This window comes from Ambystoma mexicanum, chromosome 7q, assembly GCF_040938575.1.
Source record: "Ambystoma mexicanum isolate Mex_15411 chromosome 7q, UKY_AmexF1_1, whole genome shotgun sequence".
Lineage (NCBI taxonomy): Eukaryota > Metazoa > Chordata > Amphibia > Caudata > Ambystomatidae > Ambystoma > Ambystoma mexicanum.
In genome coordinates, this window is record NC_090941.1 from 245,542,721 (window position 1) to 245,566,719 (window position 23,999).

Genomic DNA, 23,999 nt, shown 5'->3' on the forward strand with positions numbered 1-23,999 from the left:
TGGCAGCACTGATGGCCATGGGTCCATGGGCTCTTCTGGCTGATGATGGCAAACAACTGACTCTGCCGGTACTACCCATTCCAGAACCAGATTCAACAGAGACACCTGCTCCTGCCGGAATGGGTCTAGTCACCACTGAAGTGCCTGCTGTGGCATCACTCGACTTAGTGACCGCAGGGTTGACTACAGGCATAGAAGCTGACCCTGTGGTAGAGGACACAGTAGCTTTAAGCCTCAAGGGTATCCCCAAGCTAAGTGACTTGTCCTTAGCTGGGGACCTGATTCAGGGTGATTTTTTCCAGGCACAGCACAGCTGCCCAACTTTATCAAAAATGCATGAACAGGCAGAGAAGTAGGCCCAGGGGCAAGACCTAAGGATGTTCACAGTGCACTGCGAGAATGGTCTCCTGTACAGTGAGCCCAAGACTTCTGAGGTGGGGTCCAGCCGGCATTTGGTGGTTCCCCAGTGCCACAGAAGGTTCCTATTGGACTTGGCTCACAACATTTGTTTGGCAGGTCATCTTGGAATGACAAAGACAGCCGACCTTCAGTTTGCCCACTTCTATTGCCTCAAAATGGGTCAACAATAAAAAAATGTGTCCTGTCCTGCCACACTTGGCAAGCATTGGGCAAAGAAGGTGGAGCCACCAAGGCCACCATAACTCAACTAACTCTGGTGGGGCAGCCTTTTGAGAGGTTATGTATGGACATTGTGGGTCCTGTGGTTGCAAAAGGTCTCCTCAGGATATTCTCTTGTGTGGTGTTTCCTAATGTCAACCGGCTTAAACCCCATTAAAGCCAGGATGACTTAATGATGACTCTGGTCATGGATGGCAACACTGAGTTGTTGCACGCAGAGCCCACTGGTGGGTCTCTCGAGGGAGCTAACATTTCTCTAGACCTCACTGAACAGCAATGGCAGGACTCCAGTAGCTGTTGGATCAGTTTGACAGACTGGGAAGATTGATAGGTGTGCGTCCATGATATTGACACTTGAGACAGTAAACCAGTGAAAAGTAGGATTTATCAGATGTCCAACAAGGTCAAAGACACCATGAAGGAGGAAGTCTCCAAGATGTTAACCTTTGGTGATGATCAAGCCATCCCACAGACCCCGGAATAGCCAGTGGTACAGATTGCAAAAATGTTCAGTAAGGGGAAGGCCGAGGTACACTTGTGTGTGTGTTACTGCAGGCTCAACCCTGTCACGAAGACAGACACTCACCCCATCCCTCAGGCAGACAAACTCATTGACCGGTTCGGCACTGCCATATGTATGATTACCTTTGACCTCATGCTCTGGTACTGTCAAGTCGGCCATACTGAACATGCGAAAGAGAAGACCGTATTCTCCACCCCGAACGGCACTATCACTTCACAGTTATGCCCTTTGGATTAAAGAACAGCCCTGTCACCTTCCAGAGAAGGAGAATGGAGAACCAGGTCCTAACAAAGCTGGAAGACTACGGGGTCACCTGTTTATTTGACATGGCAGTATTAAGCAACACCTGGGAAGACCATTTACCCCATCCGGACCCTATCTCAAGGGAGATACAATCCTCTTTTGGCCCAGAAGAAGGCACCCACCCTGAAAGCTGAAACGTCCTAGGGTCCAGTACCTTAAACTGTGGACCCACTTTACACCTTGGGGAATGTTATGTTCCTGACGTATGTCTACGCTCCTCTTCTTTTTGCCCTTCCTTTATATCAGGACACCGCACTTTGTTTTTTGCTGTTTTATATAGGAAGCTCTGAGCAATAAAACTGTATTTCTAATGAATAAAAACGGTTGCTCTTAATCATATAGAGCTTGCCAATACAATTTAATCTATTGGTCGTGTTTACCCCTGAGGGGGCTTTAGATTTCATCACGAGTATGAACCACTGGTGATACTCTGATAACACCACTAACTCAAATACAATTAATCACATACCAAATTTAAAGTATGGTCCAACTTTGTCAGGTAGCTACCCCCTGTGTGACACACCATTTATCCCATCTGAGCAGGTGGTTGAAGTCTGGCTTGACTATCAAGGCATCCAAGTGCCAGAGAGCGCAGTGTTCAGTGACTTACTTAGGTCAACAAATAGGTAGCGGTAAGAAGCAGCCTCTCCAAGCCAAAGGCCAGCTGTTGAAGAATTGGGACATCCCCACCACCCAGAATCAAGCGAGGGCCTTCTTTGGCTTCAAAGGTTATATCTGGCCACTTACCAAAGCATATGTGACCCTTACCCTTCCCTTAAACACATTCATGTCCAAGAAACTGGCACTAAAGTTCACCTAACCTAACTCCGGCCTGACCGACATACTTCCAGAGCTTGAAGGATGACCAGGCCCCAGTTCTAAAGAGCCAGCATTTTGGAAAGAGTTAATCATCCAGACAGACGCTTGTGAATTTGGCATTGGTGTAGTATAGGTGCATCTGAATTCTGGAGGGGTAAAACAGCCTTGTGGGTACCCGGATAGGCGATTTTCCAAGCATGAGTAAAACTGTGCTACCATTGAGATGGAGTCATTTCCGCTAGTTTGGGTAGTATGCAAGTTGAAACATTTCATGTGTGGGTCTCACTTCAAGGTCCAAACCAACCATAGACATCTGAGGTAGTTTATGTTCATGCAGGGAGAGAACCCCAAGTGACTGCTCTGGGCCATATCCCTACACGGTTTGGACATGGACATCCAACCCAACCCTGGGTTGCAGGAGGCTGGGACTCTTCTTCTATCTCTTTGTGAGGGTAGGAAACACCCTCCCCCCTAAGACAGCCACACAGCAGGTAGCAGTTCCTTGCTCAGGCATCAAGAGGGCACACCCATTCAAAAGGTGTAGCCTCACACCAGCGTGCTGCATCGCTAAAGTTCTTTGTTCTCAGTAAGAAGGGAAAGGGGAGTTATTATGATAGGCAGGAAGGCTCTGAACAATGGCAGAAGGTTTCCAACATGTTGATGCTTGCTGTCCCTCTCTCTCTTTCCTACCCCCCCACTTCCTCTTTAGCAAAGCACTTTGGGTGTGACATCAACAGGCAAGGGTCACTCCATTCTAGGGCAGGGAATGGACCACTAAGGCAGGCTAGGTTTATTCCAATCACCTGAGGAATGTAGCCCTTAAAAATAGGATCATCTACCCCTTCAGCTGATCCTCTCAGTTCCCCTCTGATCCTTTAAGGCCACCTATTTGTTCTGAAGATGTCACTGAAGTTCCTTTGTCCAGTTGAACTCTCCAAAGCCCCCAGCCTAGGTCAAGAAGGAATCATCCAAGCCAGAAACAAGATCTGTTGCAGACTACTCCCAGGTCACATCTGGTGTAACCTCTGCTGTGGATCAGGAACTACCACTCTGCACCAGAATCTGAGCTGGAAAAGCAGACCCTAAACGGAACCATCCTATCCTCGAGTCCCCGTCAGTGCCCTCCCAGCAACTGGAGGACTATAACAGATGAAGCTCCCTGTTCTACCACACCAACTGGTCACTCCGAGTTCGACACACCTGGAACAAGCAGGAAGTCACTGGCGCTGGTTGCTGATCTCCTACACCACTCAATCATTGCTTGAACTGTCGACCAGTTGGTTACTGCCTCACGTCCTAGCCAAATCATGTGGTAGCTCCAATGTGACTGCTGGGACCTGAACCAAATCACTGGCCAGTCACTTCCTGACTTTAACCAGGGTTACAACCATGGGTTGGCTGAGCTCACCCTTGGACTGCCGCCTCACTGATCGCACTTTGACACACCCAAGATCACCACTTCGATGACTGATACCACCTGACTGGAACCTCTGGAGTGTCGCTCATCAACCCCTCCCAGCAGAAAAAGCTAGTCTCTGCCTGGGCAACTGTAAATCTTTCATGGGACTGCCCCAACCTGCATCTTTGAGAGGCACACTTGGACCACACAGAGCAGCCCCATTTGCCTGTGTTCAACGCACGCTTTTTGCTGGGGCCTCCACGCTTCTATGTGCCTGAACTGATCCTGATCAGCTCACATCTACGTTCTACACCAGGTCTGACTGTGTCAGCCCACCAAGAATGGAATTCAGGTATTTTTGACTGTGAACACACACCCCAGTCCACTTGGACTCTAGAGACCAGTTAGGACACAATCGCTCATGGTTTTACCAAGATATCCTTTTTCTGGTTAGTACTTTACCTACTATTTCTGGAACGATGCTCAGAGTGCTACTTTCCACAGTCTGTCACATTTTCCTTAGTGGTGTTTTTTGTACAGTAGTCTCTATTGGTTCTATGTGCAAATGGTGTGTTTGAATAAAGTATGTATATATTTTGTATAAAACTTTGATGGCCATTCCTTTCATTTTGGACAAAGATACAGTGTTGTTTGGGTCACTAATGGTTCATCCTCATACCCCCCTTAAGAGCAAAACCCACCCTCTGCCCACATTACCACACAAGGCAAAGGAGGTATATTTCTTAACTGTACCTTTTTTACCTTCATGATTGTATTGTGTTTTGCTTTGTAGAAGTTTTAGGACTGTGAGGGCCATTTTACCCTACTCACACAAAATGGGTATGGGGAGACATTTGGAGGTGAGAGTTTTTTCATTATGATGTTTTGGGTTTCTTATTGAGGATTGGTACTCATTTGTTTAGGTGTCTGGCCAGATCCAGAGTAGGGATTTCTGAGGTGTCTATTGACAGCTCATGCACCTCTGCCCATTCACTTCTCAGGTTTTCAGTTTCTTGGACGCTGTGTTCCTTTATGCTACCACAACTGTTTAGGTGGCCCTTTGGCACTTGCTTGTCCATGTGGATGTGCTCATACTTCAAAAACAGTTATAGCTTATTGGCATTGGAGATGACAAGAAGGGATGTTGTCTCACCCTGATTCACTGGCTACACACCTCACATGTGGACTATGTCACCTGAACATCAAGGGACCAAAGAGCAGCTGCAGTAACAATTTGGCTGGCTGTTGTTGTGCAGCTGAGTGTGATCTAAGAGGAAGCCATGGACGAAGTGACGGTCCTGGATTCACCAGCACTGCTTCCAAAGATCATGTTGGTGGTGGTTGTCTGCCAGGTGTAGTTCATGGAAGACACAGGCCAGAGGAGTTGAGGAAGGTAAGTGCTACATAGAGAACTGGGCCATTGGTGTTCATAATGCATAGCTGGCAAGTGTTGTTGATGTTACAACAATTGTAAGACTAACACCATCATTGTACTGAACAAGGCCCATAAGCCTGTTCATCAGATTCTAGCAGCAGTGAATTGGTGTGGGTATCCATTACTGCTGGTTATGTGACTGTACCCAATTCCCAAGGGATCATGAGTGTGTGCAAGGATACTGTTTTGTCCTTTCAGCAGGAACCAAGATTTTTAGATCTGTGGGAGTCTGACTGTTGTGTCTATACGTGCAAGGTGTATGGGGGACATCCAGTGAGATGTTGTCAGGCAAGTGCTGTAGTCAAATTACATGGGTGTGTATGGAGTCTAGTTAGGTTGACTGGTGATTCATCATGGAGTGCTGTAGGCCATATGTTTCAATGGATATTTGGTCAGAAATGTCACTTTGATCAATCCCCTGGCGTCAGTAGAGTGCAATGAAAGAGTAAGAGTGTGCTTTGGGTAATGTGCATTTGGGGTGCATTATTGTGATGTACCTTGTTGGGGAATGTACTGTGTGCTGGAGAGGAGTGGACATATAATGATGTTGATTTGGGGATGCAGATTAGTGGGGCTACTGGGACATGGACTTGTCTATCTAGAGGTGTGTAAGTAATGGTGATTACTTTTAAGTAATCCTTGATTATCTATTTCCCATGTGCCCAGCACTAAAATTGTTGACAGCGCTATGGTCTGTCCCAGATGTCCTACATGCAAGGATCCAATCCACCACTGCCAGTATTAAGAACAGGCTGATTCTATTCACTCAAAGTTCTCCTGACGACATTACAAAGGTTTTCACATTGCTTGGTCCGCCAGTGACCACGTCCTGGTGACAGTTCGGACCCTTCTGACCATCTGCTATCACATAGCATTCTCTGAAGGCCAAAAACACCCCAAACCAGAAACACCAACCTGTTTATGTGACAACAACAATGGGACACTACTAATAAAAAGTAGTATATGAATCTGCACAAATATCTATGCTACTAACCCTCACTTTAATGTGGAGTGTAAATATTTACTTTTGTTGCCCTCCTGGGTTTACGTGGTTTTAAGGTCCAATTTTGTGTATTTGGGCCTACATTTTTTAGATGTGTGTCCAATTTTTCAATTAAATTAAATTCTCTCCTCAAACTCTCCAGCCTAATTTGTGAGCACCTTCAGCTAGTAATTGTAAAACCTAGCCTGCTGCTTTTCATACTTACCTCTAATGCGTGTTTGAACAGGGGTAGCTGTTGACTCTTCTTTCTCCCTCTGTCTGTTTGCTACGGGGGCATGTTGTGGACATGCCAGGTGCTACTCATTTTTCATTGCGCTGCAAGTGTCTGGGTGCTTTTGATTCAATGAATAAGCTCCCTTTGCAGTACATTTGTTCCACACAATGTTCTTGCTTGCTCTAAATACTTTGTGCTGACTTAGGGCTTTTTTTGTAGGTTAGGCCCATTTAGCACGGTGCAAAGTATACTGTTGCATTGCCAAGCCACTTTGTTTTGATCTGCACTAAACCTTTTGTAAATTAGGCCCAAAGTCTGCAGAAAATGGGAATAGCAATGTTAAGGTACAAACACTCACTGTATACCACTTCAAATTCAACCATAAAACTCAGAAGCTTTAAAATTCACACTAACTAACTACACATGAAACCCTAGCACACTCTTCAACGATGGTATTGATGAAACCAGCCTTATACTTTTAGTGGGTGCTAAGGATGCTTTCCCCATGGATTATTTTCATTAACAGGTGCTTGTTTTTGCAACACTAACAATTCTTCGTGTGGTGTTTCTTCCCACTGCACTTAACTGTGAAGCATGCATTTCTCTGCCAAGGTTTCAGAGGAAAAGGCAGCCCCCTACAGTTCTAGGGCAGTGAGTACACTATGTTTGCTGAAGTCATTTCATGGGGCTTGATTTGCAAAACATTTGACAACCACTATTTCCTTTCTTGGCCATATTGGTTCCTCAAGTGTGTTTACATTTTTTTTTATTTCTAATGGAGGTTGCTGCAGCAATTAAATAGCCTTGTTCCTTCACAAGCTACAATTGTCATGTACGACCTTATAGGTCGTAAATGTGTGCCTGTTGCTATGGGGAATGTGTGGGTAAGTGCAATCAGTTCAGCTGAGTGTTCCAAATTCACTCTCTATTTGCTCGCTTTCTATCACCCTACGCCATATATGTTGCACACATATTTTAGTTCCCCCATTTAGTTTCTCAAGCAACTTCCCTCCACGAAAAACGAAACACTCCTTAACTAGCTTTTGCAATGTGGTTTCATGTAAATCTGTTCTAGGTCTGGTGAGAACACCTGTGGATATGATACAATCATGTTCTTCACAATCTGTGGGGCATGGCAACGGTTATGTGGAGTTTAATACTTGGAAACATAGTAAGTGTAACATTAGCATAATCAAGCAGTGCTTGTTCATGTTTAGTTGATTGCAATGTAGACCGTTATATTTATTTATGTATTTTTATTTATTTATAGTTGTGTTTAGTTCAAAAGATCAAACTTTTGCAACTTTTCATTACACATATTTTACAATAGAATCACGTAGACATAAAAGATTAAACATACTTCTCAATAAATAATAATTAGACTAAAATGATTATATCTTGTGATCATTTCATAGTCTGCTAAAATCTAAAAAATATATATCAAAAAGTAAAAAATAAGACCATCCTTTAGACAGTAGACAGTTTTGTATTCTCGTTTTTAATAGCAGGGAAAACATGGAATATGGCATCATTATTATGAGGGGCACACTTAATACTATGTTTTTCTGAATTTTGCAGAACCAACCCAGCTGCATCAACTGACCCAATGCAGGGTGGTTCCCCAACTAATACGTTGTCCACCGCCATGCAATTGGGTGGTTTTATTCAGTCTTCAGCACTTTTGCATTGCCATATTTTTCATGGCGAGAAAGAATAAATGCCTATTTTTTTTATGCAGGGAGCACGAAGGCTGAGGAACTTGTTAGGGCTTGTTTTAATTCTAGAACTGCATTTTTTGCTTGATTAATTGGGGGGATTAAGGTGTATTCAGCTGAGTCGTGAATGGCAGTGGCAGCACTATATTCGTATAACCCATGATCTACTAAGGACAATGCCCAGTATCACCCACAAAGCACCTTTTTTGGCTGATTGCTACTGGTTTCAGTCTACTCTTGACTTCATGATTCTTAGCAAACCTGCCTTTATTTAGAAACCCAAATAATGTACTTATTCTTTACATAATTGCAACTATTTTAGGTACCTTATGTCCCTTTTATGGCAGGGCTGTTAACAACACATGTGCGCCATGCTTGCATGATTCATATGCGGGAGATGCAACAATGCATCATCAACGTATTACACTAATATAGACCCCAAGGTCATGTCCTCCCAATCGTTCTTTAAAACTTTGCTATGCAGGGTTGGACTTCTGTTCCCCTGTGGCTGGTGGGTCCACATAATTTGCAGATTTAGGTGGATAAAATGAACTATATATTGGCAGTCTGGGTTTATTGCGAATGGAAAAAACGCTGAGCACAGACTGACTACTCTAACTGATGCGGCAGTGGGGCTATAAGTGATATTATGGATGCAGGGTTTGGACCAACTAGGAATGATGGCAGCACTAGTGGGTGTACTGCTCACAGACCGTGCACACATATACAGAGCTCCTGACCAGGTTATTTTCCCCAGGGTAGAATTGGCGGTATTGCATGGGCTGGTTACAGTTATCAGTATTCCGTTGGGTAATAATGAGTTTATTCCTACCTCTGGTTCTAGTTTCATTGGATATTGTAGATTGGATAAGGGCTTACTCGTTATTTCCCCCCCCCCCCCTTTTATTGTGGCTATTCCCATGTTAGCATTTAGATTTACATCCCATGTCTACCCACCCTGACTTATAGTTAAATCATGTCTACCCAGCTTGGCTTATAGTTAAATAATCCCAGCTTCCATGCAGCTTCAGAAGAAACACCACCCTTCACAGCAGACCTCTAAAAGCCCTGTCTCAATTAGGCCTCTTCGTTATCCTTCTGTGCACACAGGGGTTTGAAAGGAAGTAGTTTGCTAACCCTGTAATGGTCTGAGATGGGCGTAGCGGATTCCAGGCGTAGTGCTCTAAATGCAGGAACCTGCAGCACATCACCAGGTAATCCAATAGGGAGACAGGCAGCACAGGCAGAAACAAGGTTAACATCTATAGAGCTGTGCACAGATGGGTTGGGAAAACCAGCATATTATCCCCATCCCAAAAAGGTTGGCCTCAAGCTCAGAAATTAAAGGGGGTTTTATACATTTGTACACAATAACCTCATGGAGAGATTTCAATATGATACATTTAGCCTGTTACAATACCAGTGGACGTCTTAATGGCACATCCTAGGCCATGGCTTGACAAGACCATCTAAGCTTGATGTAGTACTGCTTGGCCCACTCACATGACACAGACGTCTTATAATTCGGGAGCTTTTCATTACAACTGTGTGCTCAGCAGCCAGGTGATCTGCATTTCGGTTCGTAGGCAGCTCAACCCACCTTTATAAAATAATGCAGGGGATGTGGGTAGAAATACCTGTGCCTTGGATGGTGGCTTACATCATTCTGGAACAGCTTAATGGGGTTTCAAGTTCTTGCCAAACTATCGCTTTTCACTATGTGCCACGAACCCTAGCTTGGATGTGGCTCTAACAGCAGTGCCACACTGATGGCTGATGTTCATCACTGTCTGGTGCTCATGACCATTCACAGACATTAAGTAGACTGCCACTAGCTTTCATAAAGACAATGATGAATAACTATGACAAAGGAATGTGGAAATGTTGAATGATTTTTACTTCTTATCAGGATTAGGATGAAAGACTATAACGAAGGAGAATGACTTTTTATGATAAAGGACTACAGTGAGAAGGATTATGATGAAGAACTATGATGAAGGTGAAGATTGTTGAGGAAATAATATGATGAGGGTCTATGGAGAAGGAGAATGACTAGGACAAATGACTATGATGAAGGAGGACTAGAATTAGGAACTGTGGAAAGCCGAGGAAAAACACAGGGATATCACAAATGCTATGACTAAGGATCATAATTTAAGGAATGCTAAAAGACTATATAGGAATATAATAAATAACCGTAATGACGGAATAATGACTATGATCAATGGGATGTACCAACATAAAAGTAGGTCTATAAAAAAGGCTATGACAAAGTGGTATGATGAAAGGGAAGGAATATGACAAAATAATATGAGAAATGACAATGATGAATGGCTGGGATTGAGTGAAACTGTTAAATTCCATTCTGCCAGCTGTGGAGGCGAAATCTTTAAGATTTCCATCCCTTTTTTTCCCAATCTGCCATTCCACCGCCTCCGCGTTTCAAAAAGAGTGGCACAAGGATTCTTATGCGACTGCATGAACCAAGTACAAATCGAACAAAAAGCTGGATGAGGTTTCCAGTGCCGCTGCACAAACCTATCACAAATCGAAGAGAGCAGCAGAAAGTTTCTCATGCTGCTGCGCGAGCCCATCACAAATCGAGCAAAAAGCTTTGTGAAGTTTTCTAGTACTGCTACTCGAACATATCATGGTTTGAAAAAAACATGTGGTTTCTCATGCCAAAATGCAATAAAAGACAAGGCGAAAATAAGCCTGCACAAAGTTTATCATGTCAATGCGCAGAAACTAGCATGTATTGATAAAAAAAACAGGCATACAGTTTTTTGTATCGTGAAACCAGCACAGATTTTTAAAAAAAAGCCCAACACGAAGTTTCTCCTGTTGCGGCATGAAGCTATCATGAATTGAAAAAAAACATGCAACGTTTCTCGTGATCCTGCACAAAACTAGCATGGATCGAATAAAAAGACCTGTGCAGAGTTTTTAGTCATACCACACAAAACCAACATGTGAATGAAACACCACACTCTGCATAAAACCGGGCAAAATTTCAATGGTGGTGCAATCTTAATGCTGATTTCATGGAACAGGCAGAAGCTGATTACAGTACAAATTCCTCACTTTTTGCTTCACGCGTGAAAATTGTGCTCACTTCTAATTATAACAGAGGAGAAGGACTACATTTTACGATTAGGACACAGGACTATGATGATGGCAAAGGAACAGGAGGTAAGACTATGATGAAGAATGATTAGGACAAAACTATGATGCAGGAGAAGGGGGAGGACAAAGGACTATGATGAAGCATAACGAGACAAAGGAGAATGTAAAGGAGAAGGACTATGAGAAAGGACTAAGATGAAGGCTGTGATTAAGAAGTATGATTAATATGAAATTACTAGGATGAGGGTATATGATGGAAGGCTATTATGAAAGGCTATGACAAAAAAACTATTATGAAGGAAAAAGATGTTGATGTAGGAGTAGGACTATGACACAGAAGAAGTAATATAAGGGAGGACTATAACAAAGGTGTATGATGAAGACTGTGATGAATGAGCCTATATGATAATGGAGAAGAAGACTATGACAAAGAACCATGATGAAGGACTATGAGGAAAGCAAGGAACTTTGATGAATCAGAAGTATGATGATAAAGGAGAAAAACAACCACAACTGACATTTATTAAAGGAAAGGTCTGTAAGGAGGGTGATGGACTGGAACACATAAGATGCAGTGTGAAAAATACGATGAACGTGTATTATGATGAAGAACTATGATGAAGGGGTTTGATTAGTAGGGCTATGAATATAGAGAAGGAACACACTCGGCTGCTGGCTTTATTAACTGTGAATGGGCACCTATCAACCTCTATATATGGGCCCTAGATATGCTTTTGTTCTGGAAGGGACTTGGATCAACATCTGGCATCTGCGGTAGCCATTGTCAATTTTCTGGCAGAGTTGGCTGCCTCTGCTTCCTATTGGATGGTAAATCTGTATCAGTCACTGATATCCCCTTATCATGACTTGGTGAATGGTTTCCCAGTGGGGGAACATCCTTTTATGTTGACTCTTGAAAGAAAGATGTTTGGATTCAGTCTCCTCCAGTTCCCCTGTACTTCTGTCTGCGGGATGTTAATCTCATCTTGTGCCTTTTTGAAAGGTGGCTGCGCAATGCTCAATTTTCGTCCATGTTGATGTGCCTGGTCACTTTTCAATTGGTACAGATGTTCGCCCATTGGAGTTTGAGTATTTGCTTCTTTCACTGTGTCTTTTAATCTGTATTTTAGCACAAAGACGGCATCAAAGATCATTGATTTCGTGGCCTTCCCTAACAACCCTATATTGTATGTTGTTCAATGTCTCAAACTATACAAGCTGACCAAAGATGCCATGAGAATCTCCTCAGGTCTTTTTCTGTCCTTTCAGAAACCTTTTGCTCAGTCTCTTCCCACACATTAGCCAGGTGGACCAGGGTTGGCATGAGCGAGACAGGTGTGGGGACTAAGCTGGTGGAGCCCATTAAGTTAGAGGGCACATGATCTTCAAGGCTTTCTGATTGGGAGCATGACTTGAGGAGTATTCACCTAGTACACGCTTCAGCTGTTGTTTTTAGCAGCTTTAAAGAGTGCCTAATAAGAGTTTATTTGCCAGAATTCCGATTGGTCCGAGTGTGTAATGGACTGTTCTGATTCTATTGATGGCACACCGTTGAGTATTATGCCTCCATTCCCTCCACAGAGTTAACGTGCTTCTCCTTTCCTTTGTGCAGACTCATGGGAGCTTGATGTGCAATCCTTCTTCCGAAGTTCATGGCAGGGGGAACCAAGCTCTTTGTGGTGATACTGGGAGGCTCTGCAAAGGTTGACTGGCATGGAATACTTCACTGGTGACATTGCAGCCAACAAAAGAGGACACAGATGGGTCCATGGAGGTCTTCTATGGAACAGACTGGACCCTGATTGGAGGAGACAAGGGGAGAGTGCAAAGGGTGAATTATGGGAGCATTAGTTTGTATATTCTTGATTTTGTTTTTTTGCTGCTATATTAATTAATTTAAAGACAAAGTGCATATTAATCGCCTCTGTGCCATTAATAGAATCACGACTGTCGAAGGTGTATCCTAACAAATCGCTATGCATAACAACCATTAGCTGGGTCACACCAAGTTATACATATCCTCAATCTTGCCTTAACTATGCGGTAGACAGAAATCGCCCATTAAAAAGTTGCAAATTGAAACATTTGCAGGAGGTAAAATGCAATTTCTTGACATTGACTGTATTAGTGGTTGATGTGTATGGTTCTATAGACATTTCAGAAGCATGTGACTTACTCTCTCACTTAGACCCACTGTAATTATTAGAAGTGCACTCATATAATTTATGAATTCAACTGCCTGCAGATAAAAGGGTGGATGCAATGGAAATGACAGCAACAAGTCAGAATATGACTTGATTCACAAACACCATTCACATAAAAGAAGGCCATAACACAGAGCAGTTTGGGAAGACCGCCAAGTAGGGAGAAGTAGGAAAACGGAGCAGGATATAATGGCATCATAGAGCAGGAAGTGGAGAAACAGCATATACGTTAAGCACAGAGACCATTTAGTGCTTATTTAACTAAATTCGGACATTTGGTCCAGTACTCGAAAGCCCGCATATATCACTATCTAAAGGACATTTTCTAATTTTGACTTTGACGTTGGATTTCCACGTGTCATATGTCATATTTGACACAAGGAGACAGCTGATTAACATGTTACTACACTGCGAGGCATGATGAAATGTATGACCTGGGGGAGTGTCACTCCCCCATTGGCCAATTTCCAAGCTATAGGAGCCGATATGACTCTCAAATGTCGTATAGCCCAGAGATTATCCAATGGGAGAAGTACTCACCATTCCCACAGGTGCACTGTGCTGACAGCATGACTCTCAGCACAGTGCTCTCTCAACACAGGAATGCCACACTGGCAGACATGCTGAGCGCCATGTGGCTCTCAGCGCTGTGCTCCCGTGATGAGAAGGAGTACCGCTCTGGCAGCCATGCGGCCGTGGTTGTCAGCACGGCACTCCATCTTCACTGGAGTGCGGCACTGACAGAATGATGTCAGCACCGCTCTTCTCCTTGCCAGAGCCACACCTGACAGCCCTGACCTGAGCATCCATAAAATCACCCACACCACTCCTTTCCTGGTAATGTTGCGGGGTGGCCATCCCAAACCTACTGCCTTCAGTCTTTACCATGACACAACGTGCAGACGCTTCACAGGTTTTTCAAAGCTTTTCCTTTCCCTCATCCTACATGCCTGCTGGACCACAAGAGGCCTATTGCCTTTTTTTAATTTTTTTTTTTCAAAGGGTGATCATAGTTTTATAGACCACGTCCTCAGGATGTAGCGGGAGAAAGTCTGCACTCAGGTGTGCGCTGGGATTTAACTTCCGTAATTAAAAAAAATAAAAACGCTGTCAGTTCATGCCTGTTGGTGCCGCTGAAATAGGTAGTTCACTTGAAATAGCGTCGATCGTGATCGGCGGTATTCATTAAATAAATATGTAATTTAGTTTGTGATTAACTTAATAAGGGTGACAATATTCAGTTTCAGCCACCACCACTAGGTTACCTTGCAGTAGGTTTAGTTTGCATTCAGACAGCATGTTGCAAATTCTAAGGAACCAATATAATTGGCAGAAGCAAGCAAAGCACATGCACTGGTTTGTTTTCCGTGAAGCTGACAGACAGCAGCTCTTCAGAAGATTGCAAGCAGTTCTAAAATAAAGGTTTTGGCGTGCTGCAAGAGATCATACAGAGAGCAGCCATTATTTTGGCGCCTTGCTGTGTATTTCTCGATGAGGTGATTTCTGAACAGTGGAAGGGCAGTGATATCTGTACAACCGCCAGTTGACAGGAACTCCAGGACATGTCTCACAGACACTGGAGGCAGGAGTTGGCTGTTCGCTATTGTTTTGCTTCTCTTCTACGGGCTATTGGAACCTTGCATTATTCATACTCTGCTGCATGGCTGTAGGGAAGGCAAATTGAAAACGGCGCCTCATTCCAATATGTGTAACATAATTTTACATATGTTAAACGTGGCCAATGAATTTCTAATTTAACAACATTTATTAAAAAAAGGTGTCAAAACCAGAATCCAAATTAATATGCAACAATTATTAAAGTCACTATCTTGATCATATTGCCATGTAGTTCCATACATCAAATACAATTATTTGTCCCCAAAGCCACCGAAATGCCTAACCAAACACATGTATGTATTCATTGTATACACTTTTGCTGTTGGGCAGAAAACGACATGATGCTATACCCATTATTTCACACCTGGCACTGGTAACAAAAGACCTCGTCTCTGAATGTGTCAGTATCCCAAACCTGAAAGTAGGACAATACATGGGTTGCCACTTTCCAGTGCGAATCAGTATCTGAAGCCATTTCCAAAACCATTGGCCGAGCAATAGTCTCGCAATCCAGTGAACCAGAATCCACTCTGGCGTCTCCGCCATACCACACTACCAAACTGCAATGTGAACATGACATAGACGATAACATCTGCTGCAGGGTGTATATCACCCGTTTATGCTGTGCATGTACACTGAAGAACTCTTGCCTAGCTCATGTATCCTGGGAATATATCACAAACCGTTGGTATTACAGATAGGGGTCATATGTATGTACTTTTTTTAAAATTTTATTTGGAAGTGTCATACTGCATTTCAGATTTGACATCACTGTCTATCTTATGTGGCCATATAAGTGTGATTCTTCTAGTAATACAACGAAAATAAGTTCTAGGTCCGGAGTGTTATCCCAATATATCTGCCCCTCCTCCGTTTTTCTTCTATACATTTAGCACACCAATCACAGTGACTGTCCCCAACAGAGGCATTAGGCCCAGTGTAGTGTGATCCAGGGTTCAGCAACACTCTTCTCTCCTCTTGGATGGCTTCCTGTTCTTGAAATTAGCCCCCCCCCCCTCTGTTTTAATCAACAAGCTGCGCTACTAACAGCTCATCACAAAATATGGTGGCAAATGCCAGAAAGCAAACACCAGCTTTGATGGACCAGGATACTTTTTGGTACGTATGGCTAAAGTAGAGAAAGAGCAAAAGCAAGAGTTTCATCTAAGTGAATGGATGTCATTGGTCTACAAAGGAAATCCGTTTGGACCCCTATAAACAAATGCGTATGGAACTTAAACCGGCACATAGATATGCCCTGTTGAAATCGCTAGAGCTGTTAGTAAATTCCCCAAGTAAAGCAGATTATACACGGTGCTTAAACGTCTCAAATTGCTTCTCGGTTTCTTAGATCTGTAGTGCACAATTTTAAGGATTAATGACCATCGGGCAAATGCACTGGAAGATGAATTCTACAATTCACATACAGCAATAGCTCATAAATGCACAATAAAGCAGAGGAGAGTCAAAAGCAGATGACTCGAAAAGATGGGACAGGAAAATATGCTGTCTTAATAAGGCATTAAAAAGAAAGTCTGGAGCACGAGGATAGCACAGTGGAATAGAGCAGTGAACTCCTAGGGTGGAGCAGGACACATACATGTTGGAATGGAAGCAGCACATCTGCATGGAGCAAGTAACCGACCAGCTAAGGCAACAAAACGTGGTCAAATCTCCATATCTTACGTGTCCTGCTTCTCAATATGCAAGCAGCAATTCGAAAGCTAGTTTGTTTTTGGTGTTTGCTAAGATAATGGAAGTTATTTCTCTTGCATTGATAGAAATAACGCTAAAACGTCCTCTGCTCCCATTGATGGAAGCAGGTTATTGTTTTGGCCATCATTCCAATGAAAATATTTCCATTGATGGCACAGGTTTCTATCGGAGTGGAGCAGACTAACGAGAGACACCCTGTGCTAGATGTAGAATGGTTCAGTCACAAACCTTACTCACTACCTGGGCATTTTCTCCAGCTAGTCTAGGGTCTTGGTTCTAGGTGAGTCTCCATTTGCTGCTGTGTCTCAAACTTAAGCATCTCTCCCAATGCTGAAGTTCTCAGATCTAAGTGGATTGCAATTTGCAGGATCAGTCAATCGCCTTGGGAGACCAAGGAAAGAGTCAACAAAGTTAAACTCTGTCCATGTCTGAGGTATGTATAAATTGCACGTTGTCTGTGGACACATGAAGCAGAAGCGGCTCCCCATTCATATACTCTAGAATGAAGCTTTGGCTACGAGAAATCCAGTCTAGCTGCTCAGATAGCAGTCCGCACGGAAACACCTGATGTGCTTCAACACCTCTCCCATTAGTATGCAGCGACAACCTACGACACATGTTGGACTAGCTGTGCACACATCGAGTCTTGTAAGAGGATTCAATTCAACACTACAGCTAAGTCAACGCCTAGTCTGGAATACTGAATGAAAACCCTTATTGATATATCTTTAGGTCCAGTTCATGCGTTCTGGATGACTACCCTTGTATAACACCCCTCTCTTGGAATCCCCCTGACCCCACTGAGCCAAGAAGTAGTTCTGTTTTGCAAGTTTAAAAGGTTTATTTGATAAATTAAAATATATATATCACACTTTATAATAAATTAATAATTGAATATCACACTTAATCTGATATGGTAAATATTAACAACGGAGAATCTGGCACTAGCACACTTCTTTATAATGACTAATGAGTTGACCTGAAATGGATAAGGTAGCACACTGGTAAATAGGAACAAAAGTATAATGTGGTAGAGGATGCTTTATGTAGCTCAGGTGGATGCAATATTCAATGAATGCAGTACAGAAAATACGCAATATGATTCAACCAGACAATGTAATCACTTTTCTCGGGCTATTCCCTCCCCCCCTCTTTATGCAATGCAAGGAAATGGAAGGAAAACACACAGTCCTCAGAAATGCAATCAACTGTAATTCAGTTCAATCCCAGCAAGCTTACAGAAAACAGATAGGAGTTTTGAAAACACAGGCAATGCTTGGATATGTGCTGGCAATGAATGAGAAATATGCTAAATTTGCTTTTAATTCCCTTATAGAGGTTCAGGGTGAGTGGTATCTAGTTAATATTAGTCCAGGCTCACACTAGCAATGATGCAGGGATAGTTAGCAGGTTAAACGAATTTCTGGCCAATGGAAAGCAAACAGCAGCAGTTTTTACATGTGAAGAAATTGCAAATCGCGGTAAAATTCGCGGATGCGCCGAGCGCTATTACAAAGGAACCGCAAGGACTATCTCTACCGGTCCTAGAAAAGCCTGGGATCTCAGCTTCCAAATGAAAGTTATTGCAAGTCTCTAGCCCAAACGGTTGCGGAGATATGAGTAATTTAGTAAAGGTCGTTTTTGGTTTTGTAAATTTTAAACGCACACTTTTTCAAAATGACAAGTGACAAATTTTTGCAGCTAGAATGACAGGTGACAGCTAGGAGGCAGTTCTACTTAGGTTAAATAGATTGAATTAGATGAATTTAAACTAAGAGATGTGTTCTGAGTTTTGCTAAGTACTCACAAGAGATTTTGAACAGGAAAGCGACTTGGTCACGGACTTCAGTCTGGTCAGGTCTTTCCGGGTTCTGCTCACAGCGCCTGGCCTCTGGAACTGCTCACAGGGGTCTGGTCTCTGCTAGGCACCGGTTCTTTGGGTCTCTCTGCTCTGGATAGATTGAAGTCTCTAGTTTGGCTTTCTGGAGTTTGATGGAGGTAAGTATGGATTTTTCCGGCAGAGCTTCCAGCGGCAGATGAAAAATGAATCCCTCTATGTGTCCTGACTCTCTGCTTTTATCTGTTTCTTGAGAATGGGTGTGTGTGTTGCATCACTAGACTTGCCCCTCTCAATCGTCATTGGTCAGCTTTCATTCGTCCCCTTGATTGGGGGAATGAAATGAAGTGTCATCATGATGAGGTCTGTTTATGATACAGAGAACCCACCCCTGTCAACTTTACACACAATCTATATCTGACCTAAAAACATATTTGCACAGGTACACATTTGTTTAAAATTACATATACATGGTGTGGCTGAATTTAGCCATGTCTATGTCCAAATCTGCTCATTCTCGGAGCTTGCATTCAAAGAGTGTACATAATTGACTTTTTAACTGCTTTTCCAATTTCCGACATGGACCCAACTTTACATACATGTGTGCAGGGGGTAGGGACATTAACTGATGAAGTTTCAGATTTTTAACATGCACACATTTAGAGTAATATCCACTTTTCCGCTAAAACCCCCCTGAACATACCACCGGTTCCTACCACGTCTTAAACTGTGGGCAGAAAAATCACAAGAATTATGGTATCATTTATAAAATTTTCACATGTCCGCACTATGAATTATCCCCCTTTTTATAAAACCATATCCTTGCTGCAGGGGTGTGTCTTTTCAGGTCACATGGTACAGAAACCAGTCTTTCCAGTTTCTGCCAAGCCAGCTTGCTTCTCACAGGCAGTGCTCCTCCCAGCTCCTGCCAAGAGGAAGCTACAATTTACGACTGCGGTAATAAAAACCTTTGCCTGAGTGAAGAGGGCTTTGTTCACTCTCTTGCAGAGCACATATAATTCAATTATCAGATAGATGGCATATCCTTTGTGTGAGCAGCAAAAGGGCAGATGGCCTGGGAACATAGTTGTGACTCAAGTTTCACTCCTGATGGGATCCGTTGCTAGGCAAAATCAAGTTCCTTAAGCCAGACTTTCAGCTAACTTTTTGTTGCTTTTAAAATAACTTGTAATTTTACACATGCAGCTAGAATGCTGATTCTAAGTGCAAAACTATGACATTTCAACAGTTACAAAGGCATGTGACACCAAACATAGGTCACTCATTTAATTTAACATTTTCGATTTTGGTGGTTTTAAATCCAGTTGCAGTTAGGCTTAAGCTGCTGACTCCATAGCATTTTTGTTATAAGCATTGTTTTTGGGCTCTTCATTTCCCAGATTTTGTAGGCACACAAAACTCCATTCTGCCAAATGTCTGCTGGTGTTCAGTGAATATTTTGCACATGTTGCAAGGTTTGAAATAGGCATTTTGCTTGCCTTCAGAAAAACACACAGAGTGGTTTTAAAACGCCGGCTTTTGGATAGTGGTGAGTACTGGTACTGCACCCATTTTTGGGATTTAAGAAATGAATTCCCCACAATTCTAGGTTGCATTTGGCAATCAGCATTGCCATTCCCAATGGTTTCAGACTACTGTGCGGGTAGTCCAATGGTGGTTTTAAAGCGCTTTGAAGCTAACCGGCGCTACTGTTTTTCCTTTGGCAACCCATTTCCCTCATGGCAACCCGGCCTTTCATTCTCGCACTGGTGGGTGGCAAGTGAGGCAACCATTTTGGTGGGCGCACAAACTGCGCAGCTTTCCTGGATTTCAGCGCACATGTGGGTTTTCCGCCATCTTGAATTTTCTAAGCCCACAGCACCAAATGTTGTAGCAGGGTAGCTTAAACGTGGGTCAGGACACCCAACAAGTCCCCCCCACGCGACTGCACTTTGAATTTGAGTCGATGGGGAGTCGCGTGCACAAGGGTTTTGACCCATGCACCGGTCTGTCCGCATAATCTTCTTCCTCTTCTGTAGATGACACAGTTCAGCGTTTTCTTCTCCATCCGGTACTGATCGATCGGTTCTCCTCGCCGGTCCTGATGGGAAGATTGGGCGGTACCCCGGGCCCGTTGCGTCTCTGCTCCCGGTCTCCGGATCGTTCTTCTTGGTCATCCTTCATGGTTTCATCTCTCCTAGGATGATAAAGCAAAAGCGGCAATATCTACTCATAGACGTTTTTCCACCACTGTTGAGGTAGTGGGGCAGCATATGCATTTTATCATAACGAAACATTACATTCTTATTTTGAGAAAAAAAAAACAGTATAACTAAGAGACAGTTTCATGCAAATCACAATATTTTAGAGACTAGATGTGGTATGTTTTATGATTGGAACTGAATTAGTCTGATACAGTACCCGCTAGGATTCCAGAGGATTCCTCCAGTTGTTGCAGAGTGTGCCTGGGATGGCAACACTTCAACTGGTTTATGTGTACCCACTTGTCTTCCCCCTCTGCCGAACCGCCTTTGGGGATGTGGATTTTGTAGGCCACAGGGGAGATCTTATCGACGATCTCAAAGGGTCCCTTCCATGTAGGCAAAAATTTGCGCTGCTTGGCCTGGTTTCTTTGGAAGTTGTATAGATAGACCCGGTCTCCCACCTGATATTCCTTCCTGGAAGTTTTCAGGTCATAATGGGTCTTCATGCTATCAGCTGATCTTTCTAGATTCCGCTGAGCATAAGCAAAAGCATGTTGGAGGTGTTTCCTTAAATTCTCTACATACTCATGAGTAGTGGAGGCATTTATCAGTGTCTGCTCTTGGGTCCTGTAGAGCAAATGCTGAGGAAGCACCATCTTGCGCCCAGTCATCAATTCAAATGGTGACATTTTGGTTGCAGATGAAGGGGTAGATCTGATGGCCATTAGGACCAGAGGTAATCGGATATCCCAACTTGGCCCAGAATCTGCCACAAACTTCTTTAATATGCTCACAATTGTCCGGTTATATCTCTCTACTGCCCCAGAAGAAGCTGGTCTATAAGCAATATGCAGCTTCCTTTTGACCCCCAGTATCTCCCACATCTTTGTCATTACTTCACTGGTGAAGTGGCTACCTCTGTCTGACTCAATCCTTTGAGGTAGACCAAAACGGGAAAAGATGTGGTTAATCATCAAGGCAGCTGCAGTTTCTGCCTTGCAGTTTGGGGCTGGGAGACATTCCACCCACTTGGTAAACAAGCATGTCACAGTCAACATGTACTTATTCCCCCTAGCCGAGCGAATCACAGGGCCTACAAAGTCGATTTGTAAATCTGACCATGGCAGTGTCATTCCCCTCTTTTGTAAAGGCGCCCGGTGCGTGAGGGATGATGGCTGAAATTGTGCACACACAAGACAACCCTTCAAATATTGGTTGAGGTCCTGGCCCATGTGTGGCCAGTATGCAACCTCTCTTAAGATTTCCAATGTTGTGTGAAACCCCCTATGACCGGCGGTGGCCGCATCATGGGCGTGACTTAACATCAGGCTTCGGAATGAGGTAGGAACCACCCACTGATCGTGGCCAGCTTTGGATTTCCTTACCAGCAAACCGTCTTGAATCCGGAACATTTTTGGACATTTCATCAACACTCTTAGGTCCTCTTTCCCAATGTAATCGGTATCCGTCAGGGGAAAGTTCTCAGGGTCCTCAAGGTGCTGGTAAAATTTACCAATTATTGGATCCCCCTTCTGAGCAGTAATCAAATCAGCATCAGGGGTCTCCTTACTCCATTGTGCAATTGAAAGGTCGTTGTTAGCATTTGTCTGGGACCTAGTGATAGCAGTGACCTGGATTTCCCCCAACAGGGACTCAATCTCAATTAGATCCCCTTGGATGGCCCCGGTTTTGGCCAGCTGATCAGCTAAGTCATTTCCAGTTTTGTCTGGTCCCTCTACTTTGGAATGACCCTTGATCTTTTTCCAGTAGATGGTCATCCCATTCGAGGTGACCAGATCATCAATGTTTTGGATCAACTTCCCATGTTTCAAGGGTTTGTTGTTAGCACATAACATGCCTCTGGTTTTCCAATTAACCAGGTGCTCCACGAACCCGTTCCGTACATAATCCGAATCTGTGATCATGACCAGTTCGTGGAGTTGATGCTGGATAGCAGTGAAGATGGCCTGATGCACAGCCATCAATTCTGCCACCTGACTACTTCGGGGACCAATTTTGTATCCAGCGGAGGGTTCTGGGGACTCATTCACCCATGCATTCCCTACGCCGGCCACCAGTTCTTTCTCCCCGTCGTTGTCAACATGGTAAGAGCATCCATCCACATACACAGTGGGCATTCCCTCACACTTGTCTTCTTCAAAGACTTTGTGTGGGGAATTAAGGTATGCCTCCATGTTGTCCTTGATTTTCAGACTTTCGTCCTCGAGACAGTTTTCTCTGGCACAATCATGCAAGTCAGCCAGACCTTGCGCGAGGGGACTCTTCTTGTTTTGGCCATATCTGACCTCCACAGGAAAGCCTTGCATTGACAGAATCCAGGAAGTAATTCGGGAATTACTCACATTTCCGGCCCGGATTCTGTCACTTTGGAGATATTGCAGAGGCTGGTGTGGAGTCTCCACTATGATGTGTTCCCCCTGGATAAACGGGCGGTAATTCTTCAATGCCCACACCGTTGCCAGGAGTGCCTTCTCACAATCGTTGAATTTTTCCTCCACAGAGGATAAAGTTTTGCTCGCATAGGAGATTACTTTATTGACCTTGTCATGCTTTTGGTATAATACTGCCGTCAAGCACGTATTAGAGAACCCCGTCTCCAGGAAGAACTCCTTGTTTCTGACAGGGTAAGCTAGGCAGGGAGCTTGTGAGAGGCTTCTTTTGAGTTGTTTTACTGCCTCGGCTTGTTCTGGACCCCATTCCCACTTGACCCCCCCCTTCAGGAGATGAATCAGGGGTCTGGTGATCTCTGCGTAGCCCTCAATGAACTTTCTGCTGTAATTAGTCAGTCCAAGGAGGCTCCTTAGTTCCCGCAGAGTTGTGGGGTCTTTCAGTTTCTGAAGTGCTTCCACTTTCTTTTCCTGGGGACAGAGGCCCTGAGGAGTAATCTCATGCCCCAAGAAATTAACACGGGTTCTACACCACTGTGCTTTCTGAAAGGAAAGTTTTGCTCCGGCGGCCCTCAACTGCGTCAGAACATGACGGATCTCCGCTATGTGTTCCTCCACAGATGAACTTTTGATGAGGACATCATCTACATAAGCCAGGTTACCCCTCGCACCCAGGTCGGGCATGGCCTTGTGTAGAAAAATGTTGAATTCATTGCCGGAGTTGAGGTATCCGAAGGGAGTCCGGGTCCATGTGTACTGCTGGCCCCCAAAGGTAAAAGCCAGTTTGTATTGGTCCTCCCTGCTGACAGGCACGGTCCAGTATCCATTGGTCAGGTC

General features: G+C 43.8%; 1 long non-coding RNA gene across 3 annotated transcripts in view; it reads left to right on the forward strand.

The window, feature by feature from the left end:
- LOC138528759 (uncharacterized) overlaps nt 1-23,999 on the forward strand; it is a 665,870-nt gene that overhangs the window by 482,925 nt on the left and 158,946 nt on the right. For all 3 annotated transcript variants that reach the window (XR_011284229.1, XR_011284232.1, XR_011284230.1), the window contains one exon: nt 12,789-13,007. This is a non-coding gene — a long non-coding RNA (uncharacterized lncRNA). The remainder of the gene's footprint in view (nt 1-12,788; nt 13,008-23,999) is intronic.